This window comes from Lontra canadensis, unplaced genomic scaffold (genome assembly GCF_010015895.1).
Source record: "Lontra canadensis isolate GAN:19392208 unplaced genomic scaffold, GSC_riverotter_1.0 scaffold43, whole genome shotgun sequence".
Lineage (NCBI taxonomy): Eukaryota > Metazoa > Chordata > Mammalia > Carnivora > Mustelidae > Lontra > Lontra canadensis.
In genome coordinates, this window is record NW_022631037.1 from 1452566 (window position 1) to 1473661 (window position 21096).

At 42.9% G+C, this 21096-nt stretch overlaps 1 pseudogene; it reads right to left on the reverse strand.

The window, feature by feature from the left end:
* Nucleotides 1–15190: 15190 nt before the first annotated feature.
* On the reverse strand, nt 15191–20465 carry LOC116875962 (annotated as a pseudogene).
* Nucleotides 20466–21096: the final 631 nt, after the last annotated feature.

Genomic DNA, 21096 nt, shown 5'->3' on the forward strand with positions numbered 1-21096 from the left:
TTCCCCTGCCTGCTTGCACTCAATACCTCTCCTCTCTCTCTCTCAAATGAATAAAAGAATTCTTAAAAAAAAGAAAATTTTGTGAAGCTGTGGACCTTAAGTACTACATCCTCTACTTCAATAAGACATGTGTCTTACATGTGAAGTCTATCTGAGAACTCATTTGGACAATAGGCAAGTATTGAATAGCAGCCCAGTGTGGGCACTGGTTGGCACTGGTGAGTCTATAAGGCAGGCTGTACCCTCAGGAAGCCCAAGGCTATAACACAGCTCCCCAAGTTTTCAAAGAGATACGAGCTAGGATGAAAAAGATATGCCAAAGGGAAAGAATAATAATTGGTGTCCCTAGTGCTTCCTTGCCTGAGGTGCTTATAACAAGTATTAGAAATGTCTGGGCCCCATTCCTGACTTATTCAGAATTGCTGAAAAGGCCCGAGAATCTTTATTTTTAGTAAGTATCCTAGGTAAATCTCCACATCAGGTAAATTCAGAAAAAGTGCTTGACTTGATCTCCATTTCAGGCATAGGTAGGAATCACTGTCTTCAGCAATCAGAAGACTTTGAACTAGAAGGCCATGTGAAGGGCAATCCACTCACTTATTTAACCCTGACCAACGAGAATCCACCAACTCCTCCTTCCTCTCCATTCCTAGAGTCTCAGCTTGTCTGCCAGTTTCCTATCTACTTAACTCTCCCTTCGAAAGTTCCTGGCTTTTTGGTCCAACCTGGGAAAAACAGAAAAAAGTTCCCTGTCCCCAACTCCCACCATATTTCAGAAGGGTAAAGGTTTTTACTAAACAGTTCTGCAACTTGGGTCAAACATATTGGTCCTTTGATTAGTGCTTCTGCTCCTTGGGCCTGAGAACTCAATGCTAAGCTTTGAAACCTAGTGAACACGTTCCCCATGCTGAGAATGGTGGGTGTGAGGGTGTGCATGTGGTCCCTTTTTACTCTGCAGGCAACCATTTTGTTTTCATGGGCAATGCCCCAGCCCAACAGGAGGATGTATGGTGGCAGTGGGGATACAACACTCAGAAAAGGTCCATGTCACAGCTAAAGATCACTCACTATCTCAGGGGCAGCAGCTAGATGCCTTTCCCAAATTTGGCCAGGTTCCTCCCTAGGAGGCCAGGCCTTTGGGCAGAAGGCAAGAGTTTAGTCCTTAGTGGCTGTCCTTCCTTCTGGAAGAGGTAGATTGTCCTGTCTTTGAGAACATGCCATGGTGACCATATTTTAAAATCCCAAATCAAGACATTATACCTGATAAAAAAAAATCTGTGGATTGATTGATGTGAAAAGCCCCTTAAAGGTATATAAATTAGGGGCACCTGGGTGGCTCAGTGGGTTAAAGCCTCTGCCTTCAACTCAGGTCATGATCCCAGGGTCCTAGGATCAAGCCCCGCACGGGCTCTCTGCTCAGTGGGGAGCCTGCTTCCCCCTCTCTGTCTCTGCCTGCCTCTCTGCCTACTTGTGATTTCTGTCTGTCAAATAAATAAATAAATAAAATCTTTTTTTAAAAAACAAAGTATATAAATTAAATAAATAAAGATTTTAAAAAGGTATATAAATCAACTCACAGTTACATACTGAATAACTTATATTTCTGGAAAGGAATGCAATCAAAGCAGATAATGTCCTGAAAAATCTAGGCCATTGGTTCTAAACAGGGTGATTTTTGACTCCCAAAGGACATTTGGCAATACTTGGAGACATTTTTGGCTTTTACCTCGGGTACGGATGAGACCAGGAATGCTGCTCCTACAATGCACAGGACAGCCCCACAACAAAGAATCCTCCAGCCCTAAAGGTCAGCCTGTGTCCAAGGTCGAGAAACACTGCTCTAGGCTTTCTGGTGCTGTACCTGTGGACCCCTCAGTGTTGGCCCTGGCATCGGTTTTTATCCTACCTACTTTGGTCCTTGTCTTAACATTGTCATCAGAGGGGAGAGGCTTGGGACCCCTCTGCTCTTTTCTGCTTCCTCCCTTGTTGGCAGATGTGAGGAGACAACTGCCTTTGAAGAGGTGCCCAGGCACAAACCCAAGCATGATAAAGGCAGGAAAGGTCTTGAGTCAGTATCTCATTTCATCTCATCTTCCACGATAGAGTGTCCAGAACAGAGACCAGCTGCAGCAGGGAGGATCACTGGATTTGAAAGGGGACATTTGGTTTCTAGTTCTGGTTGACTCTGCTTCTGACTTGGTCACTTAACCTCTATACCCCAGTATCTTCAGTTCCTCCTTTGAGCACTGGTGCCTGCTCTTGCCTTCTTCAGAGGGTTGCTCTGAGGGTCAGGGGAGGTGAAGGGCGTGGCTGGGTTTTGGAAAACTTGAAGGTCAAGCAGCACCAACCAACAGAGTAGTCCTCTGTGTGTGGACATAGGGTTTCCCCTAGGTGGCCAGCAGGAGGAGGGAGGATAATCCTTATGGGGTCACAAACAGCCAGGTATGATTGGAACATGGAGGAGGAGATAAGGAGTGGCGGGCAACATGGTTCTGGGCAGCACATGGAGCCTTACTTTGAGGATCCTGCTTTCTTTTGTAATTCTCACACACAAGAGGTAGGAACTATACAGCTGTGTAGATGTCCAGAAGTTTTTAGGGGCACCTGGATGGTTTGGTCGGTTAAGCATCTGCCTTTGACCCAGGTCGTGATCCCAGGGTCCTGGGATGGAGCCTCACATCAGGCTTCCTGCTCAGCGGGGAGTTTGCTTCTCCCTCTCCCTCTGTGATCTCTCTCACTCTCACTTTCTCTCAAATAAATAAATAAAAATCTTAAAAAAAAATAAGTCCAGAAGTTTTTAGGAATTGACGAGTTTGGAAAAAAATTTTCCCATTTACAAAACTTTTCTAATTTTTCTTCATCCACATTCTTTGGATATAGTTTTCTTTTCATGCATGTTTGTGGGAGAGATCATCTAGTTTTTTCCTACCAATTTTTGTTGTTAGATATTTAATTTTGTTCCAATTAATGTTTATTATTGGACATTTCAGTTATTCCAAATTTGTGCTAATATATACAACATAGAAAAGAAATAGCTACAAAAGAACTAGAAATTTAAAAGTAGATTTAGGGGCACCTGGGTGGCTCAGTTTTTGGCTCAGGTCATGATCTCAGAGTTGTGAGATCAAGCCCCATGTCAGGCTCTGGGCTCAGTGTGGAGTCTGGTCAAGACTCTCTCTTCCTCTCCTCTCCCTCTGCCCCTTGGCCCCTCTGCCTACTTATACTCATAAATAAATAAATAAAATCTTTTTAAGAAGCCATCTAAAAAATAAATAAAGGGGCACCTGGGTGCCTTAGTCGGTTGAGCGTCTGCCTTTGGCTCAGGTCATGACCCCAGGGTGCTGGGATTGAGTCCCACATCAGGCTCTCTGCTCAGTGGGAAGCCTGCTTCTCCCTCTCCCAATCCCTCTGCTTGTATTCCCTCTCTCGCCTTCTCTCTCTCTGTGTCAAATAAATAAATAAAATCTTTAAAAAATAAAATAAATAAATAAGTAAATAATAAAATAGATTTAAAACACCTTGCAAAGATAGAAATGCTTAAAGATAGCTAAAGTTGCAAAATTACTTCAAAAGGAACTTAACATATGAATACTTCCAAAACACCAACTGTGGGTGTAAGTGGTCATCAACTTAGTGGGCCAACTACACAGAGCCTGCTGCAACATCTCTTTCCCCAGGCTAACCTCCTACAGCACATGTGACCTGGACCCTTGCACTACATGGGGGATAGGAGTGCCCACCTCTGCACAGCTGAAAATCTAGCAATAGCTTTTGCCTCCCCCCAAAACTTACTATTAATAACCTACTATAGCCAGAAACCTTACTGATAACATAGTTAACACATGTATCTTTAAAGATTTTATTTATTTATTAGAGAGAGAGAGAGGGAGGGAGGGAGAGGGAGCATAAGCAGGGGGAGGGGTAGAGAGAGAAGGAGAAGCAGCTCAGCTGGTTGAGCGTCTGACTCTTAGTTTCTGCTCAGGTCATGATCTCTGGGTCATGGGATCAAGCCCCGCATTGGGCTTTGCACTCAGTGGGGGTCTGCTTGGGTCTCTCTCTCATCCTCTCTCTCAGTTCACATGTTCATGTGCTCTCTCTCTCTCAGATAAATAAATCTTTTTTAAAAAGTGGATATGGGCGCCTGGGTTGCCCAGTGAGTTAAGCATCTGCCTTTGGCTCAGGTCATGATCCCAGGGTCCTGCGAATGAGTTCCACATTGGGCTCCCTGCTCAGCAGGGAAGTCTGCTTCTCCCTCTCCCTCCGCTGCTCGAGCACACACACACTCTCTCTCTCTCTCTCTGTCAAATAAATAAAATCTTTTAAAAAATAAAAATAAATTTTAAAAGGTGGATAATAGGGTTTAGGTTATGTTGTTTTTAGGTTATGTTGTTAGGTTATGTACTGCTTTCAGTAAGGGAACTTATATCAAGCATTTAGCATCCTGGCATATGATAAGTATTTACAGTTAGCTATTAGTTATCATTATTTTTCCTATTTCTTTTATTAAAATAGAAATACATACTCATTAGAGAAAAATTTACATGCAAACCGAAGAAAAACGTAAGCCAAAAAAGTAAAGAAAAACATCCACAATCTTACCCTGAGACAACTACCAATTATACCTGGCTGTGGGTTGCTACAGATAGAATTGTTTACAAAATTCCAATCACACCATACATACACTATAAGTGGCCATAACTTAATTAAATAACATTCGTGCTGTTCCAACTCTGCTCTTAAAAGTAGTCAAGAGCATAAGTAATGGATTAAATATTAATTAGGGAAAAAAAACAAAATCCTCTAAAATTATAAAAATTGGGCACCAATGCTTAAAGTTACACAAATGGTGTTCATCAAAACAACCCTCACCTGAAAAGCCAAGGACTGACTTTTCTAGATCTGTTTTGCTTCATAATTTTAAAAAGTATATTTTTTTAAATAAAGGGAAAGAAAGGTAATCTGACAAAATGTTGACAGTGATTATCTCTTTGGTTTCCTTCGCATCTGGCTGTAACTGCCAGATGCTCTACAAGGAGGATATTTGACTCTACAGCAGCAGGAGTAGAATCCAGGATGATGGCAGGGCTGTCTTCAGCCTCTCAGCTGGGCCCCTGGGCTCCTAAGTGAATCTGAGACAGAGCCCCCCAGGACAAGCCCACTGAGTGGGTGAGGGCTCCAGTGGTATGTAGGGGCTTGCTGCTAAATTTTAGTCACCATGCAAAAGAGGGAAGGATGATATAGAAGGCTAGCACTATTGCTCTTTCTAGAAGCCCAGAGAAACCAGAAGGCCTGCCTCTCTTATTTGGTGGCCCTTCTTCATTTACTGGAGCCAGCTCATGTGATCCTCCTACAGTCTGGGAAACAGGTAGACACCTCTCCTCTGTGCTTGATCTGCTCTTCCTAAGCTTCCCAGTGATCTTGAATCGTCCCCCTCCCCTAATCATTTACATCCTCCTCCTTGACACTCTTTCTAGTATTTTACACTGCTGACCACTCCTTTACTTTGAAAAAGTTCTTTTTCTGCCAGGAGTGCACTCTGTCTTGGCCAACTCTAACATACTCTTATTAGGTTGCATCGCCGATGTCCTTTCTTCTTTTCCACACCTTCCAGACTCTCACTTTGGTCTCCTTCTTCTATGAATTCTCCCTTAGTGGGCTCATCAACTACCAATAAAAACCCCCCACCACACATTGATGTGTTCTAGATCCTCGATTCCTGTATTTCCAACTTCAGGCTTGTCATGACTGAACGAACCTCTGGCTGACTTAGCAGATAGGGGATGTATTGGAAGGATGAATCCACTCACCAGGTTGCAGGAAAGACTGAAGATCCAGGCTTAGAAGTGATGGAGGCTAGAGCAGTTGTGGGGAGCCAAACAGAGGGTGCAGGGACATAACTCCTTCAGGGCATGAGGACTGAAGAATGTAGTTGGCATAAGAATGCTATCTACTGAGGTGGAGCAAGATGGCAGAGGAGTAGGAGACCTAAATTTCGTCGGGTCCAGAATTCAGCTAGGTAGTTATCAAGCCATTCTGAACACCTACAAACTCAACAGGAGATCAAAGAGAAGAAGAGCAGCAATTCTAGGAACAGAGAAGCAACCACTGTTTGGAAGGTAGGACATCCGGAGTAGTGAATCCAAAGTGATATATGGGAGGGGGGGCAGGGGTTGGCCCCCAGCAAGTGGTAGAGCAGCAGAGCAGAAAATCAGAACTTTTAGAAGTCTGCTCCACTAAGGGATGTTGCTCCAGAGGCTAATCAGGGGGTGGAGCCCTCACGGGGACAGTGTGGTCTCAGGCCTTTTGGGTCACAGAAAGACCAGGATTACCTGTGTGTGGCAGAGCTCCCAGGTATCGGAGTGGGGAAGCCGGGTACAGAGATGGAGCTGAGGAGTGGGCTCTCAGCTCAGGGTTACCTTAAACTGGGATCCGAGGCACATTCAAGCCACTTCTCTTTGAGCAAGGACCCCACAAGTGGCAGATCTGGGGAGACCAATGCTTCCTCCACCAGAGGAGTGGTGCAGGTGCACACTGCAGAAATCTGCTGGGTTGGAGACTCCAAACTGGGCTATGTGCCAGAGACAGAAATGCTTGGTCATAGGCTAGGTAAGCATAGAGTGTGGCCAGAGACCAGGGACACGGGGGGTGGGGATTGACTGCTTTTCTCTGAGGGTGCACCAAGGAGTGGGTCCCAAGCTCTCAGCACATACAGGGCCAGAGATTGGGAGGCTGCCATCTTCATTCCCATCCTCCAAAGCTGTATGGAAAGCTTTCAGGGAACAAACACTGCCAAGAGCAAACCAGAGCAGATTATTTAGCCTGGCCCCTGGCAAGGACAGTGCAATTCTGCCTTGGGCAAAGACATTTGAGACTCACTGCAACAGGCACCTCCCCCAGAAGATTAGCAAGGACATCCAGCCAAGAACAAGTTCACCAATCAATGAGAACAGCAGAACTCCAAGCTAGGGGAATGCACCACATAGAATTCATGGCTTTTTCCCCATGATACATTAGTCTTTTCAAGTTAAATTGTTAAATTTTTTTTTCTTATTCTATATTCTAAAATTTTTCCTCTTTCCTATTTTACATTTTTTAAAAACTATTTTATCCTATCAATACATTTTTAAAAAGTTTTTTTAAATTTAAATTTTAAAATTTCATTAGTATAATCATATTCTATCACTTCATTGTATTTAAGCTTACTTTTTATAGACTTATAAGTTGTTCTTTAAAATTTTGGGGATATAGTTTCTTCCAAAAGACCAAAATATACCCTAAATCTAGCATATAGCTTTGTTCTAGTCTGAGCCTGATCATAGTTTCTCTTTTTTCTTCTGTTTTTCTTTTGCCAACCAACTTCTTATCAATTCCTTTTTTAGAATCTTTTTCAATATTCCATCCCTTCATTGTGTTTAACCTTGTTTGTGTGTGTGTGTGTGTGTATATGTATATATGTATACATATATACATATACATATATATATGTATATATGTGTGTGTATATATATATATATATATATATATATATATATGTATATATAGATATATGTTTTTCTTTCTTTAAAATTCGGGGAGGCAATTTCTTCTAAGAGACCAAAATATACTCAAAATCAAGTGTGTGGCTCTGTGGGGAGATATCTATATCTATATCTATATAGAGATATAGATATATATTTCTCTCTCTCTCTCTCTCTCTCTCTCTTTCTCTTTCCTTTCTTCTCCCCCAGTCTTGGTCTCTTCTGATTTGGTTAGTGTATATTTTTCTAGGATTGTTTCTACCCCTTTATTATTTTATTCTCTCATTCATCTATTCTTATCTGGATAAAATGACAAGGTAGAAAAACTCACCTCAAAAAAAAAGAACAAGAGGTAATATCGATGGCTAGGGACCTAATCAATACAGACAGTAAGATGTCAGAACCAGAGTTCAAAATGATGATTATCAAGATGCTACCTCAGCTTGAAAAAAGGATAGAAGATATCAGAGAATCCCTTCCTGGAGAAATAAAATTCCTTTCGGCAGAAATGAACTAAAATCTAACCAAGTTGAAATTTAATATATGTGCTGCCAAAGCGAGCACCCAAGTTGAAATTTAAAAAGCTATTAAAGAGGTGCAAACAAAAATGGAGGCTCTTACCGCTAGGAAAAACGAGGTAGAAGAGAGAATTAGTGATAAGAAGACCAAATGAGGGAGAATAAATAAGCTGAGAAAAAGAGAGATAAACAACTAGTGGAACACGAGGGGAGAATTGGAGAAATAATTGATACCATGACAAAACAGTATTAAAATAATTGGGATCCCAGAAGATGAAGAGAAAGAGAGAGGGGGGCAGAAAGGATATTGGAGCAAATGACAACAGAGAACTTCCCTGATTTGGTGAAGGGAACAAGCATCAAAATCCAGGAGGCCCAGAGAACTGCTCCCCTCACAATCAATAAAAATAAGTCCACACCCTGTCATCTAATAATAAATCTTACAAGTCTAAGTGACAAAGAGAAAATCCTGAAAGCATCTCAGGACAAGTGGTCTGTAACATACAATGGTAGAAATATTAGATTGGCAGCAGACCTATCCACAGAGACCTGGCAGGCCAGAAAGGACTGACATGATATATTCAGAGCACTAAATGAGAAAAATATGCAGCCAAGAATATTATAACCAGTTAGGTGGTCATTGAAAATAGAAGGAGACATAAAAAGCTTTCAGGACAAACAAAAACTAAAAGAATTTGCAAACACCAAACCAGCCCTACAGGAAACATTGAAAGGGGTCCTCTAAGCAAAGAGAGAGCCTAAAAATAACAGAACAGAAAGGAGCAGAGACAATATACAGTAACAGTCACCTTATAGGCAATACAGTGGCACGAAATTCATATTTTTGAATAGTTACCCTGAATGTAAATGGGATAAAAACCCCAATCAAAAGACACAGGGTATCAGAATGGATTAAAAAACAAACAAACAAACAAAAACAAGACCCATTGATATGCAGTCTGCAAGAAACTCATTTTAGACCCAAAGACACACCAGATTTAAAGTGAGGGGGTTGAAAACAGTTTACCATGATAATGGACATCAAAAGAAACTTAGGGTGGCAATCCTTAGATCAGACAAGTCAGATTTTAAGCCAAAGATATATATATAATAAGAGATGAAGAAGGACACTATATCATATTTAAAGGGTCTGTCCAACAAGGAGACCTAACAATTTTAAATATCTATGCCCCCAACATGGGAGCAGCCAATTATATAAACCAATTAATAACAAAATCAAAGAAACACATCAACAGTAATTCAAGAACAGTAGGGGACTTTAACATCACCTGCACTGAAATGGACAGATCATCTAAGCAAAAGATCAACAAGGAAATAAAGGCTTTAAATGACACACTGGACCAGATGGACATCACAGATAGATTCAGAACATTTCATCCCAAAGCAACAGAATACACATTCTTCTCCAGTGCACATGGAACATTGTCCAGAACAGATCACATCCTGGGTCACAAATCAGGTCTCAACCAGTACCAAAAGTTTGGGATCATTCCCTGCATATTTTCAGACCATAATGTTTTGAAACTAGAACTCAACCACAAGAGGAAAGGTGGAAAGAACTCAAATACATGGAGGCAGAAGAGCATCCTACTAAAGAATGAATGGGTCAACCAGGAAATTAAAGAGGAATTTTTAAAAATCCTGGAATTGGGGCACCTGTGTGGCTCAGTGGTTTGGGCCTCTGCCTTCGGCTCAGGTCATGATCTCGGGGTCCTGGGATCGAGCCCTGCATCAGGCTCTCTGCTCAGCAGAGAGCCTGCTTCCCCCTCTCTCTCTGCCTGCCTCTCCGCCTACTGTGATTTCTCTCTCTCAAATTAAAAAAAAATATTTTAAAAAATGATTGGAATGGAATGGAATGGAAACAAATGAAAATAAAAACACAACTGTTCCAAATCTTTAAGACACAGCAAAGGTGGTCGTGAGAGAAAAGTATATAGCAACAGAGCCTTTCTCAAGAAAAAATAAAGGTCTCAAGTATGCAATCTAACCCTACACCTACAGGATTTACAGGAAGAACAGCTAAAATGAAATCCTAAACCCAGCAGGAAAAGAGAAATAATAAAGATAGGAGCAGGAATCAATGAAATAGAAACCAAAAGAACAGTAGAACAGATCAACAAAACTAGGAGCTGGTTCTTTGAAAGAATTAATAGGATTGATAAACCCCTGGCCAGATTTATCCAAAAGAAAAGAGAAAGGACCCAAATTAATAAAATCATGATGAAAGAGGTCAGATCACAACTAACACAAAAATACAAACAATTATAAGAACTATTATGAGCAACTGTACACCTGAACATTTGACAATCTGAGAGACATGGATGCATTCCTAGAGATATATAAACTACCCAAACTGAACCAGGAAGAAATAGAAAGCCTGAACAGACCCATAGCCAGTAAGGAGCTTGTAGCAGTCATCAGAAATCTCCCAACAAAGAACCCAGGGCCAGATGGCTTCCCAGGGGAAGTCTACCACACATTTAAAGAAGAATTTACACCCATTCTCCTGAAAATGTTCCAAAAAATAGAAATGGAAGGAAAACTTCCAAACTCTTTTTAGGAGGCCAGCATTCCCTTTATACCAAAACCAGACAAAGACCTCATCAAAAAGGAGAATTAACAGACCAATATCCCTGATGAACACGGATGCAAAAATTCTGACCAAAAATTCTCACTAGCCAATAGGATCCAACTGTACATTAGAAGGATTATTCACCACAACCAGGTGGGGTTTATTCCTGGGCTGCAAGGTTTGTTCAACATCCACAAATCAATCAATGTGATAAAATACATTAATAAAAGAACAAGAACCCTATGATACTCTCAGTAGATGCTGAAAAAGCATTTGACAAAGTACAGCATCCTTTCTTGTTCAAAACTCTTCACAGTGTAGGGATAGAGGGTACCTACCTCAATATCATCAAAGCCATCTATGAAAAACCCACAGCAAATATCATTCTCAATGGACAAAAACAGATTTTCCCTTAAGCTCAGGAACACGGCAGAGCTGTCCACTCTCACCACTGCTATTCAACATAGTACTAGAAGTCCCAGCCTCAACAACAAAAAGATAGCAGACAACAAAAAAGCCTCAGAGAACAAAAAGAAATAAAAGGCATCGTAATTGGCAAAGAAGTGGTCAAACTATCACTCTTTACACATGATATGATACTTCATGTGGAAAGCCTAAAAGACTACACTCTAAAGCTGCTAGAACTCATACAGGAATTCAGTAAAGTGTCAGGATGGGAAATCAATGCACAGAAATCAGTTGCATTTCAATACAACAACAACAAGACAGATGAAAGAGAAATTAAGGAGTCGATCCTATTTACAATTGTACCCAAAACTGTAAGATACCTAGGAATAAACATAACCAAAGAGGCAAAGAATCTGCACTCAGAAAACTGTAAAGTACTTATGAAAGAAACTGAGAAACATACAAAGAAATGGAAAAATGTTCCAAGCTCATGGATTGGAGAACAAATATTGTGAAAATGTCTATGCTACCTAGAGCAATCTACACACTGAACACAATCCCTATCAAAATGCCATCAACTTTTTTCAAAGAAATGGAACAAATAATCCTAAAATTTATATGGAACCAGAAAAGACCCCAAATAGCCAGAGGAAGGTTGAAAAAGGAACCCAAAGTTGGCAACATCCCATTTCCAGACCTCAAGCTCTATTACAAAGCTGTCATCATCAAGACAGTGTGGTACTGGCACAAAAGCAGACACCTAGATCAATGGAACAGAATAGAGAGCCCAGAAATACACCCTCAACTCTATGGTGAACTGATCTTCGACAAAGCAGGAAAGAATGTCCAATGGAGAAAAGACAGTCTCTTCAGCAAATGTTGTTGGGAAAATTGGACAGCCACATGCAGAAGAGTAAAACTGGATCATTTCCTTATACTACATACAAAAATACTCTAAATGGATGAAAGACAGTGTGAGACAGGAATCCATCAAAATCCTTGAAGAGAACACAGGCAGCAACCTCTTTGACCTCAGCTGCAGCAACTTCTTCCTAGAAAAAGCACCAAAGGCAAGAGAAGCAAGGGTAAAAATGAACTATTGGGAGATGATCAAGATCAAAAGCTTTTGCACAGCAAAGGAACAGTCAACAAAACCAAAAGACAACCAACAGAATGGGAGAAAATATTCACAAATGACAGACATATCAGAAAAAGGGTTAGTATCCGTGATCTATGGGGAACTTATCAAGCTCAAAACCCAAAGAACAAATAATCCAATCAAGAAATTGGCAGAAGACATGAACAGACATTTCGACAAAGAAGACATCCAAGTGGCCAGCAGACACATGAAAAAGTTCTCAACATCACTTGGCATCAGAGAAATACAAATCCAAACCACAGTGAGATACCACCTCACACCAGTCAGAATGGCTAAAATTAACAAGTCAGGAAATGACAGATGCTGGTGAGGATGCAGAGAAAGGGGAACCCTCCTACACTGTTGGTGGGAATGCAAGCTGGTGCAGCCACTCTGGAAAACAGCATGGAAGTTCCTCAAAAAGTTGAAAATAGAGCTACCCTACGACCCAGCAATTGCACTACTGGATATTTACCCTAAAGATACAGATGTAGTGATCCAAAGGGGCTTGTGCACCCCTATATTTATAGCAGCAAGGTCCACGATAGCCAAACTACGAAAGAGCCTAGATATCCATCAACAGATGAATGGATGAAGAAGATGTGGTATAAGGGCACCTGGGTGGCTCTGTGGGTTAATCCTGTGACTTCAGCTCAGGTCATAATCTCAGGTTCCGGGGATTGAGCCCCACATCAGCTCTTTGCCCAGCGGGGAACCTGCCTCCCTCTCTCTCTCTGCCTGTCTCTCTGCCTACTTGTCTCTCTCTCTCTCTGTCAAATAAATAAATAAATAATCTTAAAAAAAATGAACAGAGGACTCAGGAAGTTTAAAAAAAAAAGGAGTGGTGTATATACAATGGAATATTATGCAGCCATCAAAACCCCAAAATCTTGCCATTTGCAATGATGTGAATGGAACTAGAGGGTATTATGCTAAGCAAAATAAGTCAATCAGAGAAAGACAATTATCATATGATCTCTCTGATATGAGGAATTTGAGAGGTGGCAGGGGTGGCTGTGTGGGGAAGGGAGGGAAAAATTAAACACGATGGAACCAGGGAGCAAGACAAACCATAAGAGACTCTTAATCTCAGGAGACAAACTGAGGGTTGCTAGGGGGTGGGGGGGCAGGGTGCTGGACATTGCAGAGGGTGTGTGCTATGATGAGTGCGGTGAATTGTGCAAAACTGACAATTCAGAGACCTGTACCCCTGAAACAAATAATATATGTTTAAAAAATTAATTAATTTTTAAAAAGAAAAAAACACAACGCAAGAATCTTGAACTGCGGAAAAATGTAAAAGATAGACTTGGGACAATTGGGGAAATTTGAATGTGGAATAAATATTGGGTGATACCATGGACTTGTTATTTTTTTTAATGTAATTGATATTGGAGTTATATAAGAAAAAAAGAATGCTACCTACTACGGAGTGTTTGCTGAATCTTAAATGGTACATACAGATGAGGAACCTGAGGCCCAAAGAGGATGATTAAACTCACATTCCTTCCTTCTTTCTGCCATTATGCTCAACTTTAGAATTCTGAGAGCATCTAACATGGTCCTGGCTGAGGATGGACAGAGCCCCTTCACGGACAGTCCCACTAAAATACTCAACGGGAATGATTCTTTCCCCTAAAACTACAAACTTTTCTGAGTGTGAAAAAGGAGTGTGGATGCAGGGGGTGAAGATGACAAATGTCTACCATACTCCTGCCTAGAAACATCCAACTTCTGCCCTGCCTTTTTCCTACTCCACTTCTAAATTATTATTCTAATAATTTCCCTTCCTTCATCACTAGTCATCTTCTAGAATACAAGTCTGATCAGTCCAGCCCTGTTCCCTCCTAAAAACCCTTTATGGATTCCCATTGCCCTTAGATAGAGGTAGTTTTTTAAATTGTTTTGTTTCTGTCTCAATTCAAATTTTATTACCCTCATTATATGCAGGTGTGTAGAAAAAAGCTTCTTATCAGCTAACTATATGAAAAGATAAATAGTGTAAATCATTCGTGTGATCCAAAATGGGTAAAAGCAAAAGATTATAGCTTCCCCTCAAGAAGAAAAAATTCAGACCTATGAAAAGGACAACACATTTTTAAAAATTGTATTTATTTAGAAGCATTCAGAATATCAACAGAACAGGGACACCTGGGTGGCTCAGTTGGTTAAGTGTCTGTCTTCGGCTCAGGTCATAATCCTGGGGGGCCTGGGATCGAGTCCCACATCGGGCTCCCTGCTTAGTGGGGAAGGTTTCTCTCTCTCCCTCTGCCACATTCCCTGTTCACATGCCATGCTTTCTCTCTCTCTCTCTCTCTCAAGTAAATAAATAAATAAATAAATATTGTTTTTAAGATCTTATTTATTTGTCAGAGAGAGAGTGCACAAGCAGGGGAAGAAGCAGGCAGTAGGAAAAGAAGATCCCAAGACTGTGGGATCCCAACCTGAACTGAAGGCAGAGGCTTAACCAATTGAGCCACCCAGGCATCCCCAAAAAAAAAAAAAAAAAAAAAAATAGAAGGGCGTCTGGGTGGCTCAGTTGTTAAGCATCTGCCTTTGGCTCACGTCATGATCCCAGGGTCCTGGGATTCCAGGGTGCTGGGATTGAGCCCCAAGTTGGGTTCCCTGCTCGGCAGGAGGCCTGCTTCTCTCTCTCACTCCCCCTGCCTGTGTTCTCTCTCTTGCTGTGTCTGTCTCTGTCAAATAAATAAATAAAACCTTTAAGAGAAAAAAAAAATGTCAACAAAACAGCCGCAACTTTTTTTTTAAACAACTACAAAGTGAACAGAAAAACAATGATTTCATATAAGTCGCATCAGCAACAACTGAAGATGAGAAAAACCATCATCCTCCTTTTTACCTGATTTGGGCTGTGCACCAACAAGAACTTGCTTTACATTTTTATGCCCATACTGCTAACAAATTTAGTAGCTATTGAAAATACCACGGAGATAAGGCTAGCTAAAGACAAATTTGGTAGTATGTAAACTCCATTTTAAAAAAGACACGGTAAAGTTTAAAAACAGATCTTACACTGCCTAACAATTTTTTTTTCATTAAAAGGGGGGGCATTAAATGCTTTATGGACAAGAAAAAAAGCTGCCCTCAAACCAATTTTTCCACCATTATCATCTTCTTCCTTGCCTTCCTTCTTTATCTTGCTCTTTTCAGCCCTGGATAACTCCCATTTCTGCCTCATTAGCTTCCCTGTAGCTCAATATGTAACAATATTCTTTTCCTATTTTCCCTTCAGCTAGGCAGCCTCAGGAGACTGCTCATCGTCTCCAGCAGCGTTATCCCATGTCTCTCCCAGGTCCTTCCCCATCACCAATGGACAGGCCCAGATGTTCTCCTTTGATTTTTGGATGCTACTCAGAATAAAACAAGGCCAAAGGAGGCTTCTTGGATACATCAGGATCTTTGAATTTCCTTATTATTTCCCCTTTAAGAGGTATGGATACAGGTTTTCATGTCTCTTTCAGAATGAGCCTTGTCAGTCTTTGCCAGATCTTCAAATTTTCCTTCCTCTCTAGAAGACATGTCTTCCACCCCTCTGAGCACTACTTAGAAAACTTGGAGAAGCTGGCTGAAGCGTCTTCGTGCCTCATCTTGTGCCCCTTCCAGCAAGTTTGCAGAAAGAATGCACACGATGTTTTCTGCCTATCAGGATCCTTCTTAGGGTCTCCTTTGCCTATGTTTAATTATTTTTCTTCCGTGAGGCTCAGAGTCACCCAGTGCCCATCTGGCTCTCGAGGGCCCTGGTGCTATTTCTGCGGAACTCAATGTACTGCCATGGCTCTCTAGATGAAGTTATCAATATGGTTTACAAGGCCCTTCCCAAGCCCTCCCTTCCCACAAAGCTCCAATTTCTATCACCGCAGCCCTGCTGCTCCTCAAACATGGCCTCTGTGCCTTTGTACAGGTTCTTCCCTTTTCCTAAAATACCCTTTGCACATTCTTCCTCAGGAATCCATACATATTTGTCTTTCAAAGATGGGCTCAGATGGTACCTGCTCATGGAGCGAGCCTTCCTCGAAAAGGTAGGATTAGTTGGTAACTCCCTCTTTTGTACTCTCATCATACCCAATATGGACTTAGATTATAGCCCCAAGCACATTTTATTACTGCATTTCTTTACAAGTCTGTTTCCCCACTAGTTTGGGAGCTCCATCTCAAGTAGGGCCTGGGTTTTTCTCTGCTTCATTTCTGTAGCACTTAGCACTGCGCCCGGCATATAGTGTTTGCTGAATCTTAAAGGAACTATGCAGATAAAAAAACCTGAAGCCCAAAGAGGGTAAATCACACACCTAGAAAAACGAACCAACCTGAGGGAAATGGATTTGGAGGAGATAGGATACATCAGATGGTGATTTTATTAGCTTGGGCAGTTGCTAAGGACCCTATACCACCCACCCCACACCTTGCACCCACATACAGGCTGGTAACCACCTATTTATTCCCTTATTTATTCCCTTGGGAAATTTCCCTTTGGGAAAATTGGGCTCAAACTCAAATAGTCAGGAGAGATTTAAGTTAAAGAAGAGTAAGATCTTCTTGTTCCTGGGTTCTTATAGAAAAAAAGTGAACTGACTCAGAAAGCATGGACTTGACCTCTGGGGGCTTTTAAAAACAAGAGAGATTTTATCAGGAGGACTAAGTCCGAAGTCCTGTTAGAGGCAGACAAATGACAGAGCAGACGCCTGAAGAGTCTGCCTCTTGAGGAGGCCCATGAGGAGCAAAGGAACCAGCCAGAGAAGTCCAGTGTCTCCAACCATGTTCCCATCGCGCTCCAGGATGTTTGGGGGAGGGAAGACGAATGAGGGAGCCCTTGCTAATTAAGCCTCTACCCAAAAACGAATGTGAGGCTAATAAGGCGGCCCCATTCCAGGGCACCTCCACACCAAGCCAGCCGGTCTGCCTGTTTATTGCCCGTATGGAGATCATTAATGCCTCCTGACACTGAGGTCACTCCTGGGGTCAATCCCTGAGCCCGTTGTGCAAAACAAGGGGAAATGAACTTCCCAGCACATGTGGCTCAGGCTTGGAGGGGAGGGGGACTCCCGTCACCCCACACCTCAGCTCTGGGAGAGATCAGCACCCCAGGCTGTCAGACCCCCCAACACAATCCCCTCTGCCCAAGCCGGACTCTGGGGAAGTGGTCCTGCGGAAGGTGAAGGAGCGCCTTCGTCTGGACCAGGACAACCCCCACTGAGGTTGTCCCAACCCACAGACGGACACTAATCCCCTGGCGACGGGCTGGGGTGGTGTCTGGGAGCTGCAGCTGCAGCTCGACAGGGGCCAGGCCCCGGCCGCAGGTGGCGGGAAGGCGCAGGTCCGGGGCCACGTGGGCTCGAGCTGCAGCTTCACCCCACCCTCACCGGCTTCTCCTGTGCTGATTGGACCCCTTACCCCTCTGGATCCAAGATGGCGGAGGGGGTGGGGTTCCGGCCCAAGCAAAGCTGCAGTTGGTGAAGCCCAGGACTTCTGAGCTGAAGGACGGCCTCAGTAGCCATTCAGGGAGCTCCTGGCGGTGGTAGTGGGCACTTCGCCACTTTACCTCACACTTCAGCAACCAAGGCAGCCACACAAATCCATCTCTTACAGCCTGAGAAGGGCCAGTGTGGGAAAAAGGAACACGAAGATGGTCCTATGGGCAAATCCATACCAGTCAGGGGCCTCGTACTCGGTAATGACCAGAACTGGCAATCAGCCCCTTACTGACCCAAGAAGATGTTGAGAAAGCCCCCAACTGGCTTGGAGGAAATCAATAGGATTATGAAGGCCACAACAGGCTGAGTGACAGTTACCAAATAAATGATCTCAGAGGACAAAGCTGAGGTTAAATGAAGCCCAATAAATAAAGGGACATGTTCAAAGAAGGAACTTCAGAAAATGCAGGGACATGGGGGATTGAACGTAGAGACTCCTTCCTGGCCTCCCCTTTTAGGGTCTGTTGAATTCTAGGGGAGCCACAATCTCAGGCGCTGCCTCCCAGGAACACAGACCAGGGTCTGTGCCCTGTTCAATGCCAGTGTGGCATAGCTCTTAGGCTCAGGGCTCCTTGGACAGCTCCATCCACCCACCTTTGGTGGCTGAAATTAGAGAATGGCAACTCCACTGTGAAGGTCTGACCAGTTAACAGAGCCCCAGAATGCTTCTGATTCCTTAGAGACAGGGAACAGACCAACTGCAGCAAGAGGGGATGAAACTAGATGTTAGGAGGCACTTCCCAAACATTATCTAGATGGAGGGAGCTTATGGATATTGGAGGCAAGGAAGAAGGCCTGTTATAGAGGATTTTATTCCAGACGAAAGTGCATTTATCCTCATCCCCATTTGTGCCTGGGTTATTAAACATTGCCTTTTTTGGCCAAGATGGTGTTACCAGCTAGAAGGGGCCATCAGCATCATCTTTGCATAAGGAAAGATTGCAGTAGAATCAGTACTCTCCATTCTACTACCAGCATGTCCTGGTGAATGAGCAGCCCACTTCCATGAGTCCTGCTGACTCCTTCGTGGCCAGCTTGGTGGGGGTCAGTGGGAGACAGAGCATGATGTTTCTGGGACCATGAAGGATGTACTATGTCTTTGGGGGCGGGGGAGGGAGGCTTGAACTCATGACCCTGAGACCAAGACCTGAGCTGAGATCAACAGTTGGACACTTAACAAACTGAGCCACCCAGGAGGTGCCCCTGTACTATGTCTGTCTGTCTTTTTTTTTTTTTTAAAGACTTTAGTTATTTATTTGACAGAGATCACAAGCAGGCAGAGAGAGGAGAAAGCGGGCTCCTTGCTGAGCAGAGAGCCCGATGTGGGGCTTGATCCCAGGACCCTGAGATCATGACCTGAGCTGAAGGCAGAAGCTTAACCCATTGAACCACCCAGGCACCCCTATCTTTGGGGAGTCTAAAGAGAGATGACTAAGTCTTTGGTCTCTAGGTAGGTATGTATTTTTTAGAAAATGAACAATAACGATAGTTAAGTTCTTGGGCTCTAGAAACTTAGAGGTCGAATGACTTCTTTTTTTAAGCATGAGACCGTGGGTAAGATCAATTGACAGTACAGTAATGATAATAGGATTATTTTGTGTCAGGCAGTATATTACACTTTGACAACAATACTGTAGGGGAGGTACTATTATCCTTGTTTAACAAGTGAAATGAGCTTAGTTAGGTTAAATGACTATAGAACAGTATATTTGAATGCATGGGTACTGGAGATCCAGACTAATCAATTGGGTTCAAATCCTGACTTGGTTTCCTCATTGTATGACCTTAGGCATATTTATCTGTGAAATGAGGACCATGATAGTATTCACCTGATAATATGGTAAGGTTGAAATGAGGGTAAACACATAAAACTCTTGGAATTCTGCCAGGCACATTGTAGGCACGCAATAAACATTAGCTATTGTTGTGAGCCCTTCAAGCACTTCTATGTGCTTCATCCTTTCTACTATCCTTCAAGGTGGCTGTTATTATTAAGTTCATTTCACAGATGAGGAAACAGGCTTTAAGTGGATCGTGATCTAGGTCCCTCTGTAAGCAGCCTGCTGAGAACCTGAATTCAGGTTTTTTCACTTCAAATTCCAAGGACTTGCTGATCGATCACATACTCTCTCATTCTTAGTCCTAATTTGTTTCAGCCCCTCATTCAAAAAATACCTTCAGAGGACCCAAAATCAAACCCAGTTTTGGATAGTCTGTGCTTAGGAAGAATAGAGGGGAGAAAGAAAAAGGGGGTTGGATAATGCGACAAATTCTCTGATGTAGGCATATTTGTTACCCAATCCCACCCTTGTAGAGATACCTTACTCAGAGGGATAGTAAAATAAGCGCGCATTTCAGAGCAGTCGTACTGGAGGAAATGGGCAGAAGTGGCAGTGCAGGAGCAGGTAGTGGAATGGGGGAGAAAGTCTGATCAGCAGACGACCCACCCATGGCTAAGGCCTTGGGAACAGAAGGTCTAGAGTGCTAGCCCTGACTATGCAAAACCCAGATCTGAGTATTCGTTCCTTATCTCTGTAGCGCCCCCACTGAGAGTTATAGGAAGGACTCACAGGGTAAATGGTCAATCACTGCTTCTGCCCTCAGGCCTGAGGGGGCTCAGACCAGCCTATATCACCCAGGTCAGGGATCAAGCCAGTCCACTCCTCAATTTCTTCTAACTGGAAGTTTCTTAATTCTCTTTGTGGGAGAAGGCCTGGGAGGCCAGGGTGAGGGGTCAGGTGAACAGAACTGCACCTGGGGCCTGAGGGGAAGCACCTGCAGCAGCTGCTGCCTACTACCCATTCCTGTTGCTCAATCCTCCAATTTCCAGAATGAGCTCAGCTCCTGCCCCCACCCCAGCTGAGCTTGATAATCCTAATGGGATGTGGGCTGGAAAATCTAGAACCAAGATTTGGGGCTACTGGGGACACAGTGGGATAAAGCCACAGGGGACAAGTGAATTCTGTGTTGCCTCACCCATCCTTTCCCTTTGGGGGACTTAATAAGGACCCTAGGCCTTAGGTCATAGCACACACTAAAGAGCATGGCTGGGAAGGGGATGTGGAGGGAGGGAATTTTGTGTCCTGGCTTTGAACAGGAAAGTGTGTGCAAATACACAAGGATACACATGAACATTCAGAGTGTATCCCTCATGGTGGAGTGCCTAAGGACTCAATCAACACATAGTTGAGACCTTTACACATGTCTCTGGAGTGTGTTTGGCTGTAAGAAACCAAGACCCAGACTAACAATGATGTCAAGAAACAGGCTTATTTTTCTCACAAGAAACAGTTGGCACTGGTTTACCTGCTTATTGATGCCCTCAGGCTCTTTCTTTTTGTTCGGATATCCTTAGTATAGTGCCCTTTGTCTTTGTGTCAGGGTCTCTAGGGGGTGAGAATTCCAGGGTTCTCATCATTAGAAGAAAAGAAGA